The sequence below is a fragment of the Ipomoea nil genome, unplaced genomic scaffold (genome assembly GCF_001879475.1).
Source record: "Ipomoea nil cultivar Tokyo-kokei standard unplaced genomic scaffold, Asagao_1.1 scaffold1525, whole genome shotgun sequence".
NCBI classification, from domain to species: domain Eukaryota; kingdom Viridiplantae; phylum Streptophyta; class Magnoliopsida; order Solanales; family Convolvulaceae; genus Ipomoea; species Ipomoea nil.
Genome location: NW_017617953.1, coordinates 353,496 through 366,987, shown reverse-complemented (window position 1 = coordinate 366,987; position 13,492 = coordinate 353,496). Strand labels below are relative to the sequence as shown.

The 13,492-nt window shown below is 32.2% G+C and overlaps 6 non-coding genes across 6 annotated transcripts; all 6 read right to left on the bottom strand.

The window, feature by feature from the left end:
- Positions 1–717: 717 nt before the first annotated feature.
- TRNAS-ACU lies at positions 718–799 on the bottom strand. Its single transcript has one exon. It is a non-coding gene; the product is annotated as a tRNA-Ser (tRNA).
- Positions 800–2,416: 1,617 nt separating this feature from the next.
- TRNAS-ACU lies at positions 2,417–2,498 on the bottom strand. Its single transcript has one exon. It is a non-coding gene; the product is annotated as a tRNA-Ser (tRNA).
- A 766-nt stretch (positions 2,499–3,264) lies between these two features.
- TRNAS-ACU lies at positions 3,265–3,346 on the bottom strand. The gene has a single exon. It is a non-coding gene; the product is annotated as a tRNA-Ser (tRNA).
- A 1,996-nt stretch (positions 3,347–5,342) lies between these two features.
- On the bottom strand, positions 5,343–5,424 carry TRNAS-GCU. Its single transcript has one exon. It is a non-coding gene; the product is annotated as a tRNA-Ser (tRNA).
- Positions 5,425–6,195: 771 nt separating this feature from the next.
- Positions 6,196–6,277, bottom strand: TRNAS-GCU. Its single transcript has one exon. It is a non-coding gene; the product is annotated as a tRNA-Ser (tRNA).
- Positions 6,278–7,047: 770 nt separating this feature from the next.
- TRNAS-GCU lies at positions 7,048–7,129 on the bottom strand. Its single transcript has one exon. It is a non-coding gene; the product is annotated as a tRNA-Ser (tRNA).
- Between the last annotated feature and the right edge of the window lie 6,363 nt (positions 7,130–13,492).

Below are 13,492 nucleotides of genomic sequence, written 5' to 3'. Positions count from 1 at the left end.
GATTTTTTCCAACAACTTACTTTGATACAATGTAATATTTGTTTTTCAGAACTTTCTCAACCTACTGAATCACAAAGACTCTTAAACTCATGACGTCCTATTTAGGAGAGCCACTTCATGCCACTAAAAAGTCCACAACATCATTAACTGGTTAAAGAGTTAATGTACATCAATCAAATGTTTAAAACGAACTTCAATATTTTAAAATAGTTACAATATTTTTTTATTTTTTTTTTTTGGAATTAACCAAAGAAAATTGCATTGTTTCAAATAATTTAAAATTTACTTTTATCGTTGCTTGAGAGATTTGGACTCTCGTTGGGAAAACGCATGTACTTAGCAAGCACACGCCCTAACCACTCGGCTAAAAAAACTTGTTTGTTCTTTTATGGTAGAAAAATCGAAACGGATCATTATTTTTTTTTAGTTTTTTTTTTTCTACAAATTACTCTGTTTCAGTGTAATATTTGTTTATAACTACTTCCTCAACCTACTAAATCACAAAGAATCAATATTTCCCAAATGGGGATCAATCCCATGACCTCCTATATCGGAGAGCTACTTCATGCCGCTAAAAGGACCACAAGATCACTTACAGGTTAAAGAGTTCATATCCTACAATTAAAAATATAAAACGAATTTCATTATTTCAAAATAGTTTTTGTATTAACCAAAGAAAATTGCATTGTTTCAAATAATTAAAAAATTTACTTCTATCATTACCTAAGAGATTCGAACTCTCGCGGGGAAACCCCATGTACTTAGTAGCCACACACCTTAACCACTCGGCCAAAGCAACATGTGTGTTATTTTATTGTATATGAAAAAATGGATTACTTTCTTTTTAAGAGATTTTTTCCAACAACTTACTTTGATACAATGTAATATTTGTTTTTAAGAACTTTCTCAACCTACTGAATCACAAAGACTCTTAAACTTATGACGTCCTATTTAGGAGAGCCACTTCATGCCACTAAAAAGTCCACAACATCATTAACTGGTTAAAGAGTTAATGTACATCAATCAAATGTTTAAAACGAACTTCAATATTTTAAAATAGTTACAATATTTTTTTATTTTTTTTTTTTTGGAATTAACCAAAGAAAATTGCATTGTTTCAAATAATTTAAAATTTACTTTTATCGTTGCTTGAGAGATTTGGACTCTCGTTGGGAAAACGCATGTACTTAACAGGCACACGCCCTAACCACTCGGCTAAAAAAACTTGTTTGTTCTTTTATGGTAGAAAAATCGAAACGGATCATTATTTTTTTTAGTTTTTTTTTTCTACAAATTACTCTGTTTCAATGTAATATTTGTTTATAACTACTTCCTCAACCTACTAAATCACAAAGAATCAATATTTCCCAAATGGTGCTCAATCCCATGACCTCCTATATCGGAGAGCTACATCATGCCGCTAAAAAGACCACAAGTTCATTTACTGGTTAAAGAGTTCATATCCTACAATTAAAAATTTAAAACGAATTTCATTATTTCAAAATAGTTTTTGTATTAACCAAAGAAAATTGCATAGTTTCAAATAATTAAAAAATTTATTTCTATCGTTGCCTAAGAGATTCAAACTCTCACGGGGAAACCCCATGTACATAGTAGCCACATGCCTTAACGACTCAGCCAAAGCAACATGTGTGCTATTTTATTGTATATGAAAAAATGGATTACTATCTTTTTAAGAGATTTTTTCCAACAACTTACTTTGATACAATGTAATATTTGTTTTTAAGAACTTTCTCAACCTACTGAATCACAAAGACTCTTAAACTCATGACGTCCTATTTAGGAGAGCCACTTCATGCCACTAAAAAGTCCACAACATCATTAACTGGTTAAAGAGTTAATGTACATCAATCAAATGTTTAAAACGAACTTCAATATTTTAAAATAGTTACAATATTTTTTTATTTTTTTTTTTTGGAATTAACCAAAGAAAATTGCATTGTTTCAAATAATTTAAAATTTACTTTTATCGTTGCTTGAGAGATTTGGACTCTCGTTGGGAAAACGCATGTACTTAGCAAGCACACGCCCTAACCACTCGGCTAAAAAAACTTGTTTGTTCTTTTATGGTAGAAAAATCGAAACGGATCATTATTTTTTTTTAGTTTTTTTTTTTCTACAAATTACTCTGTTTCAGTGTAATATTTGTTTATAACTACTTCCTCAACCTACTAAATCACAAAGAATCAATATTTCCCAAATGGGGCTCAATCCCATGACCTCCTATATCGGAGAGCTACTTCATGCCGCTAAAAGGACCACAAGATCACTTACTGGTTAAAGAGTTCATATCCTACAATTAAAAATATAAAACGAATTTCATTATTTCAAAATAGTTTTTGTATTAACCAAAGAAAATTGCATTGTTTCAAAAAATTTAAAAATTTACTTCTATCGTTACCTAAGAGATTCGAACTCTCGCGGGGAAACCCCATGTACTTAGTAGCCACACGCCTTAACCACTCGGCCAAAGCAACATGTGTGCTATTTTATTGTATATGAAAAAATGGATTACTATCTTTTTAAGAGATTTTTTCCAACAACTTACTTTGATACAATGTAATATTTGTTTTTCAGAACTTTCTCAACCTACTGAATCACAAAGACTCTTAAACTCATGACGTCCTATTTAGGAGAGCCACTTCATGCCACTAAAAAGTCCACAACATCATTAACTGGTTAAAGAGTTAATGTACATCAATCAAATGTTTAAAACGAACTTCAATATTTTAAAATAGTTACAATATTTTTTTATTTTTTTTTTTTGGAATTAACCAAAGAAAATTGCATTGTTTCAAATAATTTAAAATTTACTTTTATCGTTGCTTGAGAGATTTGGACTCTCGTTGGGAAAACGCATGTACTTAGCAGGCACACGCCCTAACCACTCGGCTAAAAAACTTGTTTGTTCTTTTATGGTAGAAAAATCGAAACGGATCATTATTTTTTTTTAGTTTTTTTTTTCTACAAATTACTCTGTTTCAATGTAATATTTGTTTATAACTACTTCCTCAACCTACTAAATCACAAAGAATCAATATTTCCCAAATGGGGATCAATCCCATGACCTCCTATATCGGAGAGCTACTTCATGCCGCTAAAAGGACCACAAGATCACTTACAGGTTAAAGAGTTCATATCCTACAATTAAAAATATAAAACGAATTTCATTATTTCAAAATAGTTTTTGTATTAACCAAAGAAAATTGCATTGTTTCAAATAATTAAAAAATTTACTTCTATCATTACCTAAGAGATTCGAACTCTCGCGGGGAAACCCCATGTACTTAGTAGCCACACACCTTAACCACTCGGCCAAAGCAACATGTGTGTTATTTTATTGTATATGAAAAAATGGATTACTTTCTTTTTAAGAGATTTTTTCCAACAACTTACTTTGATACAATGTAATATTTGTTTTTAAGAACTTTCTCAACCTACTGAATCACAAAGACTCTTAAACTTATGACGTCCTATTTAGGAGAGCCACTTCATGCCACTAAAAAGTCCACAACATAATTAACTGGTTAAAGAGTTAATGTACATCAATCAAATGTTTAAAACGAACTTCAATATTTTAAAATAGTTACAATATTTTTTTATTTTTTTTTTTTTGGAATTAACCAAAGAAAATTGCATTGTTTCAAATAATTTAAAATTTACTTTTATCGTTGCTTGAGAGATTTGGACTCTCGTTGGGAAAACGCATGTACTTAACAGGCACACGCCCTAACCACTCGGCTAAAAAAACTTGTTTGTTCTTTTATGGTAGAAAAATCGAAACGGATCATTATTTTTTTTAGTTTTTTTTTTCTACAAATTACTCTGTTTCAATGTAATATTTGTTTATAACTACTTCCTCAACCTACTAAATCACAAAGAATCAATATTTCCCAAATGGGGCTCAATCCCATGACCTCCTATATCGGAGAGCTACTTCATGCCGCTAAAAAGACCACAAGATCATTTACTGGTTAAAGAGTTCATATCCTACAATTAAAAATATAAAACGAATTTCATTATTTCAAAATAGTTTTTGTATTAACCAAAGAAAATTGCATTGTTTTAAATAATTAAAAAATGGGAAAATTGTAAAAAATACCCCTCTATAATATGTCAATTATCAATGTCACCCCTGAATTATGAGTGGTGTAAATGTTGCCCCTCAATTATCAAAACGGTGCATATATAGCCCCTCCCGTAACGGCCATGTTGTTCCCCGTTAGTGTACGACACCGTTAAGTCGGAGTAAATATGTAATTTAGTTATTTTTTCCCTCCCTCGATTCGAGGTGCCAGCGATTGACGGCAGTGGGGAACCACAGGTCCGTTACGGGAGGGGCTATATGTGCATCGTTTTGATAATTGAGGGACAACATTTACACCGCTCATAATTCAGGGATGACATTGATAATTGACATATTATAGAGGGGCATTTTTTACAATTTTCCCTTAAAAAATTTACTTCTATCATTGCCTAAGAAATTCGAACTCTCGCGGGGAAACCCCATGTACTTAGTAGCCACACGCCTTAACCACATGGCCAAAGCAACATGTGTGCTATTTTATTGTATATGAAAAAATGGATTACTATCTTTTTAAGAGATTTTTTCCAACAACTTACTTTGATACAATGTAATATTTGTTTTTAAGAATTTTCTCAACCTACTGAATCACAAAGACTCTCAAACTCATGACGTCCTATTTAGAAGAGCCACTTCATGCCACTAAAAAGTCCACAAGATCATTAACTGGTTAAAGAGTTAATGTACTTCAATCAAAAGTTTAAAACGAACTTCAATATTTTAAAATAGTTAAAATATTATTTTTATTTTTTTTTTGGAATTAACCAAAGAAAATTGCATTGTTTCAAATAATTTAAAATTTACTTTTATCGTTGCTTGAGAGAGTTGGACTCGCGTTTGGAAAACGCATGTACTTAGAAGGCACACGCCATAACCACTCGGCTAAAAAAACTTGTGTGTTCTTTTATGATAGAAAAATGGAAACGGATCACTATTTTTTTTTAGTTTTTTTTTTTTTCTACAAATTACTCTGTTTCAATGTAATATTTGTTTATAACTACTTCCTCAACCTACTAAATCACAAAGAATCAATATTTCCCAAATGGGGCTCAATCCCATGACCTCCTATATGGGAGAGCTTTTTCATGCCGCTAAAAAGACCACAAGATCATTTACTGGTTAAAGAGTTCCTATCCTACAATTAAAAATTTAAAACGAATTTCATTATCTCAAAATAGTTTTTGTATTAACCAAAGAAAATTGCAATGTTTCAAATAATTAAAAAATTTACTTCTATCATTGCCTGAGAGATTCAAACTCTCACGGGGAAACCCCATGTACTTAGCAGGCACACGCCTTAACCACTTGACCAAAGCAACATGTGTGCTATTTTATTGTATATGAAAAAAACGGATTACTTTCTTTTTATGATATTTTTTCCAACAACTTACTTTGATACAATGTAATATTTGTTTTTAAGAACTTTCTCAACCTACTGAATCACAAAGACTCTCAAACTCATGACGTCCTATTTAGGAGAGCCACTTCATGCCACTAAAATGTCCACAAGATCATTAACTGGTTAAAGAGTTAAACTACTTCAATCAAAAGTTTAAAACGAACTTCAATATTTTAAAATAGTTACAATATTTTTTTTATTTTTATTTTTTGGAATTAACCAAAGAAAATTGCATTGTTTCAAATAATTTAAAATTTACTTTTATTGTTGCTTGAGAGATTTGGACTCTCGTTGGGAAAACGCATGTACTTAGCAGGCACACGCACTAACCACTCGGCTAAAAAAACTTGTGTGTTCTTTTATGGTATAAAAATCGAAACGGATCATTATTTTTTTTTAGCTTTTTTTTTTCTTGAAATTGCAGTGTTTCAATGTAATATTTGTTTATAACTACTTCCTCAACCTACTAAATCACAAAGAATCAATATTTCCCAAATGGGGCTCAATCCCATGACCTCCTATATCGGAGAGCTACTTCATACCGCTAAAAAGACCACAAGATCATTTACTGGTTAAAGAGTTCATATCCTACAATTAAAAATTTAAAATGAATTTCATTATTTCAAAATAGTTTTTGTATTAACCAAAGAAAATTGCATTGTTTCAAATAATTAAAAAAATTTACTTCTATCGTTGCTTGAGAGATTCAAACTCTCGCGAGGAAACCCAATGTACTTAGCAGGCACACGCCTTAACCACTCGACCAAAGCAACATGTGTATTATTTTATTGTATATGAAAAAAACAGATTACTATCTTTTTAAGAGATTTTTTCCAACAACTTACTTTGATACAATGTAATATTTGTTTTTAAGTACTTTCTCAACCTACTGAATCACAAAGACTCTCAAACTCATGACGTCCTATTTAGGAGAGCTACTTCATGCCACTAAAATGTCCACAAGATCATTAACTTGTTAAAGAGTTAATGTACTTCAATCAAAAGTTTAAAACGAACTTCAATATTTTAAAATAGTTACAATATTTTTTTTATTTTTTTTTTTGGAATTAACGAAAGAAAATTGCATTGTTTCAAATAATTTAAAATTTACTTTTATTGTTGCTTGAGAGATTTGGACTCTCGTTGGGAAAACGCATGTACTTAGCAGGCACACGCACTAACCACTCGGCTAAAAAAACTTGTGTGTTCTTTTATGGTATAAAAATCGAAACGGATCATTATTTTTTTTTAGCTTTTTTTTTTCTTGAAATTGCAGTGTTTCAATGTAATATTTGTTTATAACTACTTCCTCAACCTACTAAATCACAAAGAATCAATATTTCCCAAATGGGGCTCAATCCCATGACCTCCTATATCGGAGAGCTACTTCATACCGCTAAAAAGACCACAAGATCATTTACTGGTTAAAGAGTTCATATCCTACAATTAAAAATTTAAAATGAATTTCATTATTTCAAAATAGTTTTTGTATTAACCAAAGAAAATTGCATTGTTTCAAATAATTAAAAAAATTTACTTCTATCGTTGCTTGAGAGATTCAAACTCTCGCGAGGAAACCCAATGTACTTAGCAGGCACACGCCTTAACCACTCGACCAAAGCAACATGTGTATTATTTTATTGTATATGAAAAAAACAGATTACTATCTTTTTAAGAGATTTTTTCCAACAACTTACTTTGATACAATGTAATATTTGTTTTTAAGTACTTTCTCAACCTACTGAATCACAAAGACTCTCAAACTCATGACGTCCTATTTAGGAGAGCTACTTCATGCCACTAAAATGTCCACAAGATCATTAACTTGTTAAAGAGTTAATGTACTTCAATCAAAAGTTTAAAACGAACTTCAATATTTTAAAATAGTTACAATATTTTTTTTATTTTTTTTTTTGGAATTAACGAAAGAAAATTGCATTGTATCAAATAATTTAAAATTTACTTTTATCGTTGCTTGAGAGATTTGGACTCTCGTTGGGAAAACGCATGTACTTAGCAGGCACACACCCTAACCACTCGGCTAAAAAAACTTGTGTGTTCTTTTATGGTAGAAAAATCGAAACGGATCATTAATTTTTTTTCGCTTTTTTTTTTTTTCTACAAATTACTCTGTTTCAATGTAATATTTGTTTATAACTTCTTCCTCAACCTACTAAATCAGAAAGAATCAATATTTCCCAAATGGGGCTCAATCCCATGACCTCCTATATCGGAGAGCTACTTCATGACGCAAAAAAGACCACAAGATCATTTACTGGTTAAAGAGTTCATATCCTACAATTAAAAATTTAAAATGAATTTCATTATTTCAAAATAGATTTTGTATTAACCATAGAAAATTGCATTGTTTCAAATAATTAAAAAATTTACTTTTATCGTTGCCTGACCCCATGCACTTAGCAGGCGCACGCCTTAACCACTCGGCCAAAGCAACATGTGTATTATTTTATTGTATATGAAAAAAACGGATTACTATCTTTTTAAGAGATTTTTTCCAACAACTTACTTTGATACAATGTAATATTTGTTTTTAAGTACTTTCTCAACCTACTGAATCACAAAGACTCTCAAACTCATGACGTCCTATTTAGGAGAGCCACTACATGCCACTAAAAAGTGCACAAGATCATTTACTGGTTAATGAGTTAATGTATTTCGATAAAAAGTTTAAAACGAACTTAAATATTTTAAAATAGTTACAAGATTTTATTTTTTAATTTTTGGAATTAACCAAAGAAAATTGCATTTTTCAAATAATTTAAAATTTACTTTTATCGTTGCTTGAGAGATTTGGACTCTCGTTGGGAAAACACATGTGCTTTGCAGGCACACGCCCTAACCACTCGGCTAAAAATGTTAAATAATCCTTTATGCGCTATAACTTAAATGCGGAAGCACAATTAACAATGATCGCATGTAAATCAAATCAATCAACTAAACAATGTTCATGATCATGGACTTTTAATTAAATTGGAAAGATATGACTTTTAATCCATTGAAGATGTAATCTCTAAATTGAATGAATCAAGAATATAATGCTTCACCTCTCTGATCTGTATACCTTATTCACCTCCTGATGATACGGAGACTAGAAAACTTAGAGATTTGAAACCGTTGAGATCCCTAGAGTTTTCCTGGGTATTTATAGATGTGATGAGAAACCCTCTTTCAAGAGGAATGGGGAACCTCCTTTAGGAATAGAAATCCTTTTAGGAATGTGACCTCCTTTAGGAATAGAAATCCCTTTAGGATTGTGAGACCCATAACCTTATCCATTATACATCTTTTAACCCTTATAAACTTAAATTTTAACAGAATGAGAGGGAGGGAATTTCACCCAGTAATTCCGCCTTTACACATCACTAATCATCAACGTGAGTACCTTATGGAATTTCAACCTTTATTATATAAATCATTGTTAGGAAATAATTATTTCTAACAGTCTCCCACTGATTCATATGAGCATGACACCTTAATTATATGAATCAACGTTAGGAATAAATTATTTCTAACAATCTCCCACTTGATTCATATATGCGTGACTTTACAATTTTCAATCCTTAATTTGATCTCACTTAATATGAAAATGTAAAAGTCACCACCTTATCGAACTTTATTAACCGAATCATGGCGCTTACAGGCCTGACATAGCGTCCCGCTCCCTTCCATGTATCACAGTTAATATGAATTCGAACCATAATAATAAGGTAAAATCTGAAAGTACCTTATTCCTTATGTCTTAAACAAGACCATTGTTATCACTTCTGAATTATGCATAAATAAGTGATCAACATCAACCATAACAAAATCAAAACCTGAATAGATATCTAAGAGTATCATCAACCTGATGTGCTATCAAACATAAATCCATACATGTATGGCAGAGTTAACCGTTATACAAGGACTTTACCAGTATGCCCATCCTTCCAATCTGGCCAATGAAGGTCGTGGGCGCCAATCCCTTAGTCAACGGATCCGTGATCATAAGATCGGTGCCAATATGCACTATTGATACTCTTTTGATTTTGTGCCTTCTCCTTAACAGACAGAAATTTCAAATCCATGTGCTTGGCACCACTAGTATATCTGTCGTTCTTTGAGAAGAACATAGCTGCTGTATTATCATAATGAATCCTCAATGAAATTACGCAGCCATGATTATTGAATTGTAGCCTCAAAGCATGCTACAAATTCTGCCTTTATAGTGGAAGTGGCAATGACAGGCTCCTTCACACTCATCCAAGATATTGCTCCATGAGCAAGTGGAAAAAATATATTCGAATGTGGATTTTCGGGTATCCAAACATCCGGCATAGTCTGAATCCGAATAAACTATAACCTCCAGGTTATTCGTTCCTTTTATAGGTGAGCATGTGGTCCTTAGTGCCTTATAAGTATCACAGGACCCTCTTTGCAGATTTCCAGTTTATATCTTTCTAAAACGTTGTTAATGTGAGTCTTCTAAGATGAACCTAAAATCCCATGTGATCTATTACGGAATATTTCTTATTCCAATCACATATGAAGTCTCACCCATATCCTTCATCTCAAAGTTCTTAGAAAGATATTCCTTAACATCACGCAACATCCCTTTTATTATTAGCAGCAAGAAGAATGTCGTCAACATGTAATACTAGGATTACAAACTTGCTTCCATTAAACCTTTATGTGGATACACCGATCAACAGTGATCAGTACAAAACCAAATGACAATTTCAAGTACCATTGTCTAGAAGCATGTTTTAATCCATAGATCGACATCTTCAATCTACATACCAGATTTTCCTTTCCTGTGGCCATGAAGCCTTGCGGCTAATCCATGTATACTTCCTCCTTTAATTTACCATTCAGAAAGGCAATTTTAACAACCATTTGGTGGAGCTCAAGAACTGAATGAGCCACCAAAACCAAAATAATTCTCAAGGAGAATTATTATCCTGCATGGCTTGGTTAAATGAGACTGGATAATTATCAATGCTCAAGTCACTTTCATGTTCAAGTGCATAAACAATATAGTTATCAGGAATGGCTGATCTTTTCTATCTAGTAGATCTCCTTAATGCCACTTCCTACTGAGATTTCACTTGATCATCTTCTTGAGTTTCAACCTCATCTTCATTTACAATAGCTTTCTCATGTGGAATTTGAGCATCTAGTTGTTGTTGTTCCAAAGTATTTCCATAAGGCTACACTGCATTGCAGCAATAGGAACAACAACAGGAAAAAGGATCACTTGATAATCTGGAACCATCAATGACTCCTTAATCTCAACATTACGAGCTCCCACACTCCCACTGACTTCGCCATTTTAAATAAAGCGAGCATCACCAGACTCAACAATCCTCGTACTTATGATTAGGACAATAAACATGTACCCTTTAGACCTTTCTGGATATCCAATGAAATAACCACTAATGGTTATGGATTCCAATTTATTTTCATGTGGATTATATATCCTCACTCCAGCTTGACAGCCCCAAATGTGAAGATGCCTCAAACTAGGTTTCCTTCTTGTCCACAGTTCATAAGGTGTTTAAAAAAAAAAAACAACCTTACTAGGAACCCTATTGAGTAAATATGCTGTTGTCTTTAATGCATATATCCATAATGAAACAGTCAATGTACAGTTATTTACCTTACTCCTAACCATTTCCCTTAGAGTACGATTTCACCTTTCTTCCACACCATTTTGATGTGGTGTGCCTAGCATTGTGTATAATGCACAAATGCCCTTAGATTCGAGGAATTTCTTTAAATGGGCCGAGAATTTGTCCAACTTTTGATGTTTTCCCATAATACTCATTACCTTTATATGATCTAGTTGTCTTTACCTTTCTATTTAACTGACTCTCAACTTCAAATATGAATGTCTCTGGGACATCCACAGACTGAGATCTTTCACGCAGTAAATAGATGTAACAGTACCTAGAATGATAATCAATAAAGGTAATAAAGTATTTATCACCGCTCCAAGACGGATCATCAAAAGAGACCACAGATATCTGTATGTATTAAAACAAGTAATCATGAGCTTCTTGTGGCTGAGTGTACTGATACATGTCTGACTTGCTTTACCTTTATGCAATCGACACATGCACCATTCCAGTCAGTAAAATCCAATTGAGACAAAATTCGAACTTTAATAAGTCTCAATATCCTTTCTTTGGATATATGACCAAGCCTTTTATGCCACAAGTCAGCTGAAGATTCTTTTGGCGCACTCCTTTTAACACAAACATCACATTAAACAAGGAATTAACAAAGTCATCATTAAGATTGAAACAGTATAGTGTATCCAACAAAACACCAGAACCATAAAGGTTTTTGTTGATACAAACATTTGTTTCCAATCTTAAAGTAAAAACTCAATGTTTCCAACCTAGCTGTTGAAACAAGATTTCTAGAACAATTTGGAACATACAGACAATTCTCAAGATCAAGGCAAAAACCTGTATCCAGCTTAATTATGTAAGTTCCAATACCTTCAATTCTAGCTTTCATCATGTTTCCCATGAAAATACATACTTTTCATTTTCCCTGTGAGGTTAAAACATCAAAATCCTGCTTAATGTTATAAACATGTGTTCTAGCACCAGTGCCTAACCACCAAGTATTAGAAGGAACCTTAACAAGATTGCACTCAAAGCATACTGAAACTGAATGTATACTTTTATTTCCATCCAAGCTTTCCTCTTCAGACATTCAGCCTTCTTGTGCCCAGGTTTGTTACGGAAATAGCATTTATGCACTTTCTGAACATTACCTTGCACCTTCATAGGATGCTTGACCTTCTTTACTACTTTTAGATTTGCTGCTATTATCACTGACATTAAAACTGTCACCTTATAGCGTGATACGATAGTGTTCACTGCAAACATTTATCTCACATTTATCAATTGCTTTGAGTAACAAACCTTTATTCAGACTATAATTTATAGACCTTAAGTTTGTATTTAAATCCGCCTTTGGGTCAAATTTAAATACATTGTCAATTTACCGACATGCATCATTCACACATACTTGAATGAGACTATTCATCAAGTTTCAATTTAATATATAGGCCATCTTTGGACATGCACTACATATTAACAAAACAAGAATCATAATCTCCTAAATTGTCATTAATCACATGTCTGATCTACCTTTGGGCAACCGCTAGAACCATGTGTTAATGATCACAAATGTTTATCAATCCTTTAGTGTCATTCAACGATGCAAAATACTTGTGTACGATAAACATTTGTAAACATAAATAATTATTTAGCTATTTCCTTGAGTGGGCCACTTTGGTGACTAACGCACTCGCCTTATGCTAATAATTTATTTATGTGAATAATCCTTAATTTATGTTGCAAACATAAACATAAATGATCATTTAGCTATTACCATGAGTGGGCCGCTTTGGCGACTAACACACTCGCCTTATGCTAATAAATCATTTATGTGAATAAACCTTAATTTATATATATGTTATAAACATAAATGATTAATTAGCTATTACCATGAGTGGGCCGCTTTGGCGACTAACACACTCGCCTTATGCTAATAATGCATTTATAAACATATAAATAAATTAATAAATGGATATAACCTCCAACCATGAGTCCTTGATGCCTTAAATAAACCAAACGGTTCAAATATAAACTCAAATTAAATGAGCCTAGAACTTAAAGCAAATCCATAATACTTTAAATAACCCAAATAGACTCAAATATAAACACAAATTAAATGAGCCTAAAATTTAAAGTGACCCCATAATACTTTAAATAAACCCAAATAGACTCAATTTAATTGTCCAAACAAAATAAACCTTAATTTATATGTCGTTCTCTTATAACATATAATTCATAATTTGATAGAGACAAACCATATAACATATGAATCATATACCGTACGAACACACAGTACAACTAACATGATTCCATATGATTCAATTCCAAAAACATATATACATTACAGTATATACA